General features: G+C 42.2%; 1 pseudogene; it reads right to left on the bottom strand.

The window, feature by feature from the left end:
* Nucleotides 1–7131: 7131 nt before the first annotated feature.
* The window catches only part of LOC123739516 (serine protease HTRA3-like), an 11217-nt pseudogene continuing 5492 nt past the window's right edge, over nt 7132–12856 (bottom strand).

Here is a 12856-nt window from a genome sequence, read left to right as displayed (position 1 = left end):
ATGTAGTGATGGTGTTAAACCTCTGTGTGTAGTCAGTCCTCTGTACAGTGCAGTGATGGTGTTAAACCTCTGTGTGTAGTCAGTCCTCTGTACAGTGTGGTGATGGTGTTAAACCTCTGTGTGTAGTCAGTCCTCTGTACAGTGTGGTGATGGTGTTAAACCTCTGTGTGTAGTCAGTCCTCTGTACAGTGTGGTGATGGTGTTAAACCTCTGTGTGGAGTCAGTCCTCTATACAGTGTGGTGATGGTGTTAAACCTCTGTGTGTAGTCAGTCCTCTGTACAGTGTGGTGATGGTGTTAAACCTATGTGTGTAGTCAGTCCTCTGTACAGTGTAGTGATGGTGTTAAACCTCTGTGTGTAGTCAGTCCTCTGTACAGTGTAGTGATGGTGTTAAACCTCTGTGTGTAGTCAGTCCTCTGTACAGTGTAGTGATGGTGTTAAACCTCTGTGTGTAGTCAGTCCTCTGTACAGTGCAGTGATGGTGTTAAACCTCTGGGTGTAGTCAGTCCTCTGTACAATGTAGTGATGGTGTTAAAACTCTGTGTGTAGTCAGTCCTCTGTACAGTGTAGTGATGGTGTTAAACCTCTATGTGTAGTCAGTCCTCTGTACAATGTAGTGATGGTGTTAAACCTCTATGTGGAGTCAGTCCTCTGTACAGTGTGGTGATGGTGTTAAACCTCTGTGTGTAGTCAGTCCTCTGTACAGTGTGGTGATGGTGTTAAACCTCTGTGTGTAGTCAGTCCTCTGTACAGTGTGGTGATGGTGTTAAACCTCTGTGTGTAGTCAGTCCTCTGTACAGTGTAGTGATGGTGTTAAACCTCTGTGTGTAGTCAGTCCTCTGTACAGTGCAGTGATGGTGTTAAACCTCTGTGTGTAGTCAGTCCTCTGTACAATGTAGTGATGGTGTTAAACCTCTGTGTGTAGTCAGTCCTCTGTACAGTGCAGTGATGGTGTTAAACCTCTGTGTGTAGTCAGTCCTCTGTACAGTGTGGTGATGGTGTTAAACCTCTGTGTGTAGTCAGTCCTCTGTACAGTGCAGTGATGGTGTTAAACCTCTGTGTGTAGCCAGTCCTCTGTACAGTGTGGTGATGGTGTTAAACCTCTGTGTGTAGTCAGTCCTCTGTACAGTGTGGTGATGGTGTTAAACCTCTGTGTGTAGTCAGTCCTCTGTACAGTGTGGTGATGGTGTTAAACCTCTGTGTGTAGTCAGTCCTCTGTACAGTGCAGTGATGGTGTTAAACCTCTATGTGGAGTCAGTCCTCTGTACAGTGCAGTGATGGTGTTAAACCTCTGTGTGTAGTCAGTCCTCTGTACAGTGTGGTGATGGTGTTAAACCTCTGTGTGTAGTCAGTCCTCTGTACAGTGTGGTGATGGTGTTAAACCTCTGTGTGTAGTCAGTCCTCTGTACAATGTAGTGATGGTGTTAAACCTCTGTGTGTAGTCAGTCCTCTGTACAGTGTGGTGATGGTGTTAAACCTCTATGTGGAGTCAGTCCTCTGTACAGTGTGGTGATGGTGTTAAACCTCTGTGTGTAGTCAGTCCTCTGTACAGTGCAGTGATGGTGTTAAACCTCTGTGTGTAGCCAGTCCTCTGTACAGTGTGGTGATGGTGTTAAACCTCTGTGTGTAGTCAGTCCTCTGTACAGTGTGGTGATGGTGTTAAACCTCTGTGTGTAGTCAGTCCTCTGTACAATGTAGTGATGGTGTTAAACCTCTGTGTGTAGTCAGTCCTCTGTACAATGTAGTGATGGTGTTAAACCTCTGTGTGTAGTCAGTCCTCTGTACAGTGTGGTGATGGTGTTAAACCTCTGTGTGTAGTCAGTCCTCTGTACAACGTAGTGATGGTGTTAAACCTCTGTGTGTAGTCAGTCCTCTGTACAATGTAGTGATGGTGTTAAACCTCTATGTGGAGTCAGTCCTCTGTACAGTGTGGTGATGGTGTTAAACCTCTGTGTGTAGTCAGTCCTCTGTACAGTGTAGTGATGGTGTTAAACCTCTATGTGGAGTCAGTCCTCTGTACAGTGTGGTGATGGTGTTAAACCTCTGTGTGTAGTCAGTCCTCTGTACAGTGTAGTGATGGTGTTAAACCTCTATGTGTAGTCAGTCCTCTGTACAATGTAGTGATGGTGTTAAACCTCTATGTGGAGTCAGTCCTCTGTACAGTGTGGTGATGGTGTTAAACCTCTATGTGGAGTCAGTCCTCTGTACAGTGTGGTGATGGTGTTAAACCTCTGTGTGTAGTCAGTCCTCTGTACAGTGTGGTGATGGTGTTAAACCTCTGTGTGGAGTCAGTCCTCTATACAGTGTGGTGATGGTGTTAAACCTCTGTGTGTAGTCAGTCCTCTGTACAGTGTGGTGATGGTGTTAAACCTATGTGTGTAGTCAGTCCTCTGTACAGTGTAGTGATGGTGTTAAACCTCTGTGTGTAGTCAGTCCTCTGTACAGTGTAGTGATGGTGTTAAACCTCTGTGTGTAGTCAGTCCTCTGTACAGTGTAGTGATGGTGTTAAACCTCTGTGTGTAGTCAGTCCTCTGTACAGTGCAGTGATGGTGTTAAACCTCTATGGGGGAGTCAGTCCTCTGTACAGTGTAGTGATGGTGTTAAACCTCTGGGTGTAGTCAGTCCTCTGTACAATGTAGTGATGGTGTTAAAACTCTGTGTGTAGTCAGTCCTCTGTACAGTGTAGTGATGGTGTTAAACCTCTATGTGTAGTCAGTCCTCTGTACAATGTAGTGATGGTGTTAAACCTCTATGTGGAGTCAGTCCTCTGTACAGTGTGGTGATGGTGTTAAACCTCTGTGTGTAGTCAGTCCTCTGTACAGTGTGGTGATGGTGTTAAACCTCTGTGTGTAGTCAGTCCTCTGTACAGTGTGGTGATGGTGTTAAACCTCTGTGTGTAGTCAGTCCTCTGTACAGTGTAGTGATGGTGTTAAACCTCTGTGTGTAGTCAGTCCTCTGTACAGTGCAGTGATGGTGTTAAACCTCTGTGTGTAGTCAGTCCTCTGTACAATGTAGTGATGGTGTTAAACCTCTGTGTGTAGTCAGTCCTCTGTACAGTGCAGTGATGGTGTTAAACCTCTGTGTGTAGTCAGTCCTCTGTACAGTGTGGTGATGGTGTTAAACCTCTGTGTGTAGTCAGTCCTCTGTACAGTGCAGTGATGGTGTTAAACCTCTGTGTGTAGCCAGTCCTCTGTACAGTGTGGTGATGGTGTTAAACCTCTGTGTGTAGTCAGTCCTCTGTACAGTGTGGTGATGGTGTTAAACCTCTGTGTGTAGTCAGTCCTCTGTACAGTGTGGTGATGGTGTTAAACCTCTGTGTGTAGTCAGTCCTCTGTACAGTGCAGTGATGGTGTTAAACCTCTATGTGGAGTCAGTCCTCTGTACAGTGCAGTGATGGTGTTAAACCTCTGTGTGTAGTCAGTCCTCTGTACAGTGTGGTGATGGTGTTAAACCTCTGTGTGTAGTCAGTCCTCTGTACAGTGTGGTGATGGTGTTAAACCTCTGTGTGTAGTCAGTCCTCTGTACAATGTAGTGATGGTGTTAAACCTCTGTGTGTAGTCAGTCCTCTGTACAGTGTGGTGATGGTGTTAAACCTCTATGTGGAGTCAGTCCTCTGTACAGTGTGGTGATGGTGTTAAACCTCTGTGTGTAGTCAGTCCTCTGTACAGTGCAGTGATGGTGTTAAACCTCTGTGTGTAGCCAGTCCTCTGTACAGTGTGGTGATGGTGTTAAACCTCTGTGTGTAGTCAGTCCTCTGTACAGTGTGGTGATGGTGTTAAACCTCTGTGTGTAGTCAGTCCTCTGTACAATGTAGTGATGGTGTTAAACCTCTGTGTGTAGTCAGTCCTCTGTACAATGTAGTGATGGTGTTAAACCTCTGTGTGTAGTCAGTCCTCTGTACAGTGTGGTGATGGTGTTAAACCTCTGTGTGTAGTCAGTCCTCTGTACAACGTAGTGATGGTGTTAAACCTCTGTGTGTAGTCAGTCCTCTGTACAATGTAGTGATGGTGTTAAACCTCTATGTGGAGTCAGTCCTCTGTACAGTGTGGTGATGGTGTTAAACCTCTGTGTGTAGTCAGTCCTCTGTACAGTGTAGTGATGGTGTTAAACCTCTATGTGGAGTCAGTCCTCTGTACAGTGTGGTGATGGTGTTAAACCTCTGTGTGTAGTCAGTCCTCTGTACAGTGTAGTGATGGTGTTAAACCTCTATGTGTAGTCAGTCCTCTGTACAATGTAGTGATGGTGTTAAACCTCTATGTGGAGTCAGTCCTCTGTACAGTGTGGTGATGGTGTTAAACCTCTATGTGGAGTCAGTCCTCTGTACAGTGTGGTGATGGTGTTAAACCTCTGTGTGTAGTCAGTCCTCTGTACAGTGTAGTGATGGTGTTAAACCTCTGTGTGTAGTCAGTCCTCTGTACAGTGTAGTGATGGTGTTAAACCTCTGTGTGTAGTCAGTCCTCTGTACAGTGCAGTGATGGTGTTAAACCTCTGTGTGTAGTCAGTCCTCTGTACAATGTAGTGATGGTGTTAAACCTCTGTGTGTAGTCAGTCCTCTGTACAGTGCAGTGATGGTGTTAAACCTCTGTGTGTAGTCAGTCCTCTGTACAGTGTGGTGATGGTGTTAAACCTCTGTGTGTAGTCAGTCCTCTGTACAGTGTGGTGATGGTGTTAAACCTCTATGTGGAGTCAGTCCTCTGTACAGTGTGGTGATGGTGTTAAACCTCTGTGTGTAGTCAGTCCTCTGTACAGTGTAGTGATGGTGTTAAACCTCTGTGTGGAGTCAGTCCTCTGTACAGTGTGGTGATGGTGTTAAACCTCTATGTGGAGTCAGTCCTCTGTACAGTGTGGTGATGGTGTTAAACCTCTGTGTGTAGTCAGTCCTCTGTACAGTGTGGTGATGGTGTTAAACCTCTATGTGGAGTCAGTCCTCTGTACAGTGTAGTGATGGTGTTAAACCTCTGTGTGTAGTCAGTCCTCTGTACAGTGTGGTGATGGTGTTAAACCTCTATGTGGAGTCAGTCCTCTGTACAGTGTAGTGATGGTGTTAAACCTCTGTGTGTAGTCAGTCCTCTGTACAGTGTGGTGATGGTGTTAAACCTCTGTGTGTAGTCAGTCCTCTGTACAGTGTGGTGATGGTGTTAAACCTCTGTGTGTAGTCAGTCCTCTGTACAGTGTGGTGATGGTGTTAAACCTCTGTGTGTAGTCAGTCCTCTGTACAGTGTAGTGATGGTGTTAAACCTCTGTGTGGATTTACATTGGCATCATATTTATTTACATAAATAATGTGCACTATCACAACGTAGGAATAAATCCGTCAGTAGATTTTGAAATATTAACTTTATTTACTCATATTTATTTGGACATACATACAGAATAAAACGGCCTAGCAACCGCCTAGCAACCAGGTTAAACTATGAGGTTTATTGGCAAAAGGCTCATTAAAAAACAAATACTCCTCCTTTATCTCCATCTCTCTCTCTCTCTCTGAAAATATCCATGTCAACTGGCACACTATTCCCTACATAGTGCACAACTTTAGACCAGAGCCTTATGGGAAAGTCCTATGGGTCCTGGTCCAAAGTAGTGCACTACATAAGGAATAGGACTCTAGTTCACTATGTAGTGCCCTGGTCCAAAGTAGTGCACTACATAAGGAATAGGACTCTAGTTCACTATGTAGGGTCCTGGTCCAAAGTAGTGCACTACATAAGGAATAGGGCTCTAGTTCACTATGTAGTGCCCTGGTCCAAAGTAGTGCACTACATAAGGAATAGGGCTCTAGTTTGCTGTGTAGGGTCCTGGTTCAAAGTAGTGCACTACATAAGGAATAGGGCTCTAGTTCACTATGTAGTGCCCTGGTCCAAAGTAGTGCACTACATAAGGAATAGGGCTCTAGTTCACTATGTAGTGCCCTGGTCCAAAGTAGTGCACTACATAAGGAATAGGGCTCTAGTTTGCTGTGTAGGGTCCTGGTTCAAAGTAGTGCACTACATAAGGAATAGGGCTCTAGTTCACTATGTATTGCCCTGGTTCAAAGTAGTGCACTACATAAGGAATATGGCTCTAGTTTGCTGTGTAGGGTCCTGGTCCAAAGTAGTGCACTACATAAGGAATAGGGCTCTAGTTCACTTTGTAGTGCCCTGGTCCAAAGTAGTGCACTACACAAGGAATAGGGCTCTAGTTTGCTGTGTAGGGTCCTGGTCCAAAGTAGTGCACTACATAAGGAATAGGGCTCTAGTTTGCTGTGTAGGGTCCTGGTCCAAAGTAGTGCACTACATAAGGAATAGGGCTCTAGTTCACTATGTAGTGCCCTGGTCCAAAGTAGTGCACTACATAAGGAATAAGGCTCTAGTTCACTATGTAGGGTCCTGGTCCAAAGTAGTGCACTACATAAGGAATAGGGCTCTAGTTCACTTTGTAGTGCCCTGGTCCAAAGTAGTGCACTACATAAGAAATAGGGCTCTAGTTCACTATGTAGTGCCCTGGTCCAAAGTAGTGCACTACATAAGGAATAGGACTCTAGTTCACTATGTAGGGTCCTGGTCCAAAGTAGTGCACTACATAAGGAATAGGGCTCTAGTTCGCTGTGTAGGGTCCTGGTCCAATGTAGTGCACTACATAAGGAATAGGGCTCTAGTTCACTTTGTAGTGCCCTGGTCCAATGTAGTGCACTACATAAGGAATAGGGCTCTAGTTCACTATGTAGGGTCCTGGTCCAAAGTAGTGCACTACATAAGGAATAGGGCACTAGTTCACTATGTAGGGTCCTGGTCCAAAGTAGTGCACTACATAAGGAATAGGGCACTAGTTCACTATGTAGGGTCCTGGTCCAAAGTAGTGCACTACATAAGGAATATATTTGGACATACATATATCAGAAATGGCCTAGCAACCGCCTAGCAACCAGGCTAAACTATGAGGTTGATAGGCAACCGATGGACTCCAGTTCCCTGGTTACAAGCACTACAGGTAGGGAATATGGTGCCCACACTTTGGGAAGCAGGCAGTACATCTGTAGTGAGTCCAACCCAGTCACAACAGAGAACACAGTCAAAACACATAACAACATTAAAACAGGGTCGGCCTGAATTCCAACTGAAGGCAGGTCAATTCATGTCGCAAAATTTAAATTCCAATTGGAAAAAAAGGATCTCTATTTTCAATGACTTCTCAATAAACTGAAAAGTAAAAGCTATTTATTTAAAAACGTTCAATATATTGAAGTTTAAATCAAAATGATTTACTGAATTGACTAGCTTTTAATTGGAATTGACCCCCCCCCCCCCAACTCCGCCAAAAAAACTAAATGGAACTACATTTCCCTGGTCCATGACTTCTTCTCCTTACTGCCTGACGACGTGGGGCTCTATGTGGAAAAGCAGTTTGTCGTCGCCGCGACGAACCTCCAGGAGGAGGGGCCCGTCGCCTAGCAACGCCCCCTGCAGCTCGTCGGTGGTCCTGAGTGGGCGGCCGTTCAGCTTGAGGATCACGTCACCGGCATCAATCCCGCCCCTTCGGTAGAGGACGAGAGGTTCTCATTGGTCCTTGGTTCCTAAGAAGGCTTCTTCCATATTGGTACAGTAATGGCTCAACCTTGCCCTTTGATAGGCTAGCTAGCTAAACTACGTTTCTGATATAACGGATAAACCTGTTGCATTAATCCATTCCTCCTTTCTCTCCAATCAGGGCCTTGAGGTGTGTCACTGTGTGTGTCACTGTGTGTGTGTGTGTGTGTGTGTGTGTGTGTGTGTGTGTGTGTGTGTGTGTGTGTGTGTGTGTGTGTGTGTGTGTGTGTGTGAAACACCTACCTGTGTGCGGGGGACTCAGGTATAACCTGATGGACCAACACTCCACTGGAGACATCAGGGAAGTCAGGATTCTGCTTCTTCATCTCCTCTACCAGACTAGATTATATATACAGTATGTAGGTTAAACTACCAGACTACATTATATATATATACAGTATGTAGGTTAAACTACCTGACTAGATTATATATATACAGTATGTAGGTTAAACATCTCCTCTACCAGACTAGATTATATATATACACAGTATGTAGGTTAAACATCTCCTCTACCAGACTAGATTATATATACAGTATGTAGGTTAAACTACCAGACTACATTATATATATACAGTATGTAGGTTAAACTACCAGACTACATTATATATATACAGTATGTAGGTTAAACTACCTGACTAGATTATATATATACAGTATGTAGGTTAAACTACCAGACTACATTATATATACAGTATGTAGGTTAAACTACCAGACTACATTATATATATACAGTATGTAGGTTAAACTACCAGACTACATTATATATATACAGTATGTAGGTTAAACTACCTGACTAGATTATATATACAGTATGTAGGTTAAACTACCAGACTACATTATATATACAGTATGTAGGTTAAACTACCAGACTAGATTATATATATACAGTATGTAGGTTAAACTACCAGACTAGATTATATATACAGTATGTAGGTTAAACTACCAGACTACATTATATATATACAGTATGTAGGTTAAACTACCAGACTACATTATATATATACAGTATGTAGGTTAAACTACCTGACTAGATTATATATATACAGTATGTAGGTTAAACTACCAGACTACATTATATATATACAGTATGTAGGTTAAACTACCTGACTAGATTATATATATACAGTATGTAGGTTCAACTACCAGACTAGATTATATATATACAGTATGTAGGTTAAACTACCAGACTAGATTATATATATACAGTATGTAGGTTAAACTACCAGACTAGATTATATATATACAGTATGTAGGTTAAACTACCAGACTAGATTATATATATACAGTATGTAGGTTAAACATCTCCTCTACCAGACTACATTATATATATATACAGTATGTAGGTTAAACTACCAGACTAGATTATATATATACAGTATGTAGGTTAAACTACCAGACTACATTATATATATACAGTATGTAGGTTAAACTACCAGACTAGATTATATATATACAGTATGTAGGTTAAACTACCAGACTACATTATATATATACAGTATGTAGGTTGAACTACCAGACTACATTATATATATACACAGTATGTAGGTTAAACTACCAGACTACATTATATATATACATTATGTAGGTTAAACTACCAGACTACATTATATATATACAGTATGTAGATTAAACTACCAGACTACATTATATATATACAGTATGTAGGTTAAACTACCAGACTACATTATATATATATACAGTATGTAGGTTAAACTACCAGACTACATTATATATATATACAGTATGTAGATTAAACTACCAGACTACATTATATATATACAGTATGTATGTTAAACTACCAGACTACATTATATATATACAGTATGTAGGTTGAACTACCAGACTAGATTATATATATATATACAGTATGTAGATTAAACTACCAGACTACATTATATATATACAGTATGTAGGTTAAACTACCAGACTAGATTATATATATACAGTATGTAGGTTAAACTACCAGACTAGATTATATATATACAGTATGTAGGTTAAACTACCAGACTACATTATATATATACATTATGTAGATTAAACATCTCCTCTACCAGACTAGATTATATATATACAGTATGTAGGTTAAACTACCAGACTAGATTATATATATACAGTATGTAGATTAAACTACCAGACTACATTATATATATACAGTATGTAGGTTGAACTACCAGACTACATTATATATATACAGTATGTAGGTTAAACTACCAGACTACATTATATATATACAGTATGTAGGTTAAACTACCAGACTACATTATATATATACAGTATGTAGGTTAAAGGGTTTATCTTCAGTTCAAACAAAAACAAATTGGGTCTGGAGAAATGTAACCACTGTCTAATCCATGGACAGAGGTATGGATGCAAGGACTGACCATCCAAAGCTACAAAATATACAGTAAACCGCACAATAATCTCACAGATGTAATTAATGCATTGCTCAGTTGACTAAAACTGTAGTTGAAAATAACCACCTCCAAATTTCAAATGAAAAGTTTCAAATGAATTCACACAGGCAGATTTTAATGAGGTTTATAGTCATTTTTAGGGCCTATAGAACTATAGTATTATAAAGTTACATAAATATCACAACAGTGCATGAAAAAGTGTGTGTGTGTGTGTGTGTGTGTGTGTGTGTGTGTGTGTGTGTGTGTGTGTGTGTGTGTGTGTGTGTGTGTGTGTGTGTGTCTGTGTGTGTGTGTGTGTGTGTGTGTGTGTGTGTGTGTGTGTGTGTGTGTGTGTGTGTGTTTTACCCATCTGTGACAGTGAGCATCTTAATGCCTATCAGACGCTTCTTCTTCTCTCCTGTCATTACTGATGAAAGAAAAACAGCACATTAGGAAATCACTATTTTCTATTTATTTTCACATTCCTGCACAGGTGTCGTCTGTGTGTGTGTGTGTGTGTGTGTATGTGTGTGTGTGTGTGTGTGTGTGTGTGTCACCTGCATCTGACTGGGGTTCTGGAATACGGTAACGACCACTCAGCATTCTGTGGTTACCTAGACAACAACACAAAACACACGCATACATTATGCACACACACATACAAAAACCACACATACACACACACACACACACACCTGCATTGTGTTTGTTGTGCTGTGACTCAGTGAGAAAGCGTCTGATCCGGTCTGAAGGAATAGCGAAGGAGATTCCTGCTGTCACCTTGAGAGTATTGATGCCTATCACCTCCCCATCCTACACACACACACACACACACACACACACACACACACACACACACACACACACACACACACACACACACACACACACACACACACACACACACACACACACACACACACACACACACACACACACACAGGTAAGCTACATAAGGGTTGATAAAGAGCATTGGTTAGTACAGCCACCTCTAACTTCCTTCATACTGGACAGAGACATACAAATGGTGTCCACAAGTTCATCTGACTCTGGGGAAGTAGATAAAGGACCTTATTGCCAAATCCCGAAGTATCCCTTCAACCCTTCATTGGATTCAGTCGTTCATTGACCTATAGATTCAGCCCTTCATTGGATTCAGTCGTTCATTGACCTATAGATTCAGCCCTTCATTGACCTATAGATTCAGCCCTTCATTGAATTCAGCCCTTCATTGACCTATAGATTCAGCCCTTCATTGACCTATAGATTCAGCCCTCCATTGGATTCAGCCCTTCATTGACCTATAGATTCAGCCCTTCATTGGATTCAGCCGTTCATTGACCTATAGATTCAGCCCTTCATTGACCTATAGATTCAGCCCTTCATTGAATTCAGCCCTTCATTGACCTATAGATTCAGCCCTTCATTGACCTATAGATTCAGCCCTCCATTGGATTCAGCCGTTCATTGACCTACAGATTCAGCCCTTCATTGGATTCAGCCCGTCATTGATCTATAGATTCAGCCCTTCATTGACCTATAGATTCAGCCCTCCATTGGATTCAGCCGTTCATTGACCTATAGATTCAGCCCCTCATTGGATTCAGCCGTTCATTGACCTATAGATTCAGCCCTTCATTGACCTGTAGATTCAGCCCTTCATTGACCTATAGATTCAGCCCCTCATTGAACTATAGATTCAGCCCCTCATAGACCTATAGATTCAGCCCCTCATTGACCTATAGATTCAGCCCTTCATTGGATTCAGCCCCTCATTGACCTATAGATTCGGCCCTTCATTGACCTATAGATTCAGCCCCTCATTGACCTATAGATTCAACCCTTCATTGACCTATAGATTCAGCCCTTCATTGGATTCAGCCCCTCACTGACCTATAGATTTAGCCCTTCATTGACCTATAGATTCAGCCCTTCATTGACCTATAGATTCAGCCCCTCATTGACCTATAGATTCAGCCCCTCATTGACCTATAGATTCAGCCCCTCATTGACCTATAGATTCAGCCCTTCATTGACCTATTCAGCCCTTCATTGACAAATAGATTCAGCCCCTTCATTGACCTATAGATTCAGCCCTTCATTGACCTATTCAGCCCTTCATTGACCTATAGATTCAGCCCTTCGTTGACCTATAGATTCAGCCCTTCATTGACCTGTAGATTCAACCCTTCATTGACCTATAGATTCAGCCCTTCATTGACCTATAGATTCAGCCCTTCATTGGATTCAGCCCCTCACTGACCTATAGATTTAGCCCTTCATTGACCTATAGATTCAGCCCTTCATTGACCTATAGATTCAGCCCTTCATTGACCTATACATTCAGGCCCTCATTGACCTATAGATTCAGCCCTTCATTGACCTATAGATTCAGCCCTTCATTAGATTCAGCCCCTCACTGACCTATTGATTCAGCCCTTCATTGACCTATAGATTCAGCCCTTCATTGGATTCAGCCCTTCATTGACCTATAGATTCAGCCCTTCATTGACCTATGGATTCAGCCGTTCATTGACCTATGGATTCAGCCCTTCATTGGATTCAGCCCTTCATTGACCTATAGATTCAGCCCTTCATTTGATTCAGCCGTTCATTGACCTATAGATTCAGCCCTTCATTGACCTATAGATTCAGCCCTTCATTGACCAATGGATTCAGCCCTTGATTGGATTCAGCCCCTCATTGACCTATAGATTCAGCCCTTCATTGACCTATAGATTCAGCCCCTTCATTGACCTATGGATTCAGCCCTTCATTGGATTCAGCCCCTCATTGACCTATAGATTCAGCCCTTCATTGACAAATAGATTCAGCCCCTCATTGACCTATAGATTCAGCCCTTCATTGACCTATAGATTCAGCCCTTCATTGACCTAT

The sequence above is a fragment of the Salmo salar genome, unplaced genomic scaffold, assembly GCF_905237065.1.
Source record: "Salmo salar unplaced genomic scaffold, Ssal_v3.1, whole genome shotgun sequence".
NCBI lineage: Eukaryota > Metazoa > Chordata > Actinopteri > Salmoniformes > Salmonidae > Salmo > Salmo salar.
The sequence above is the reverse complement of the archived record's forward strand: the minus strand, read 5'-3'. Positions and strand labels throughout refer to the sequence as shown.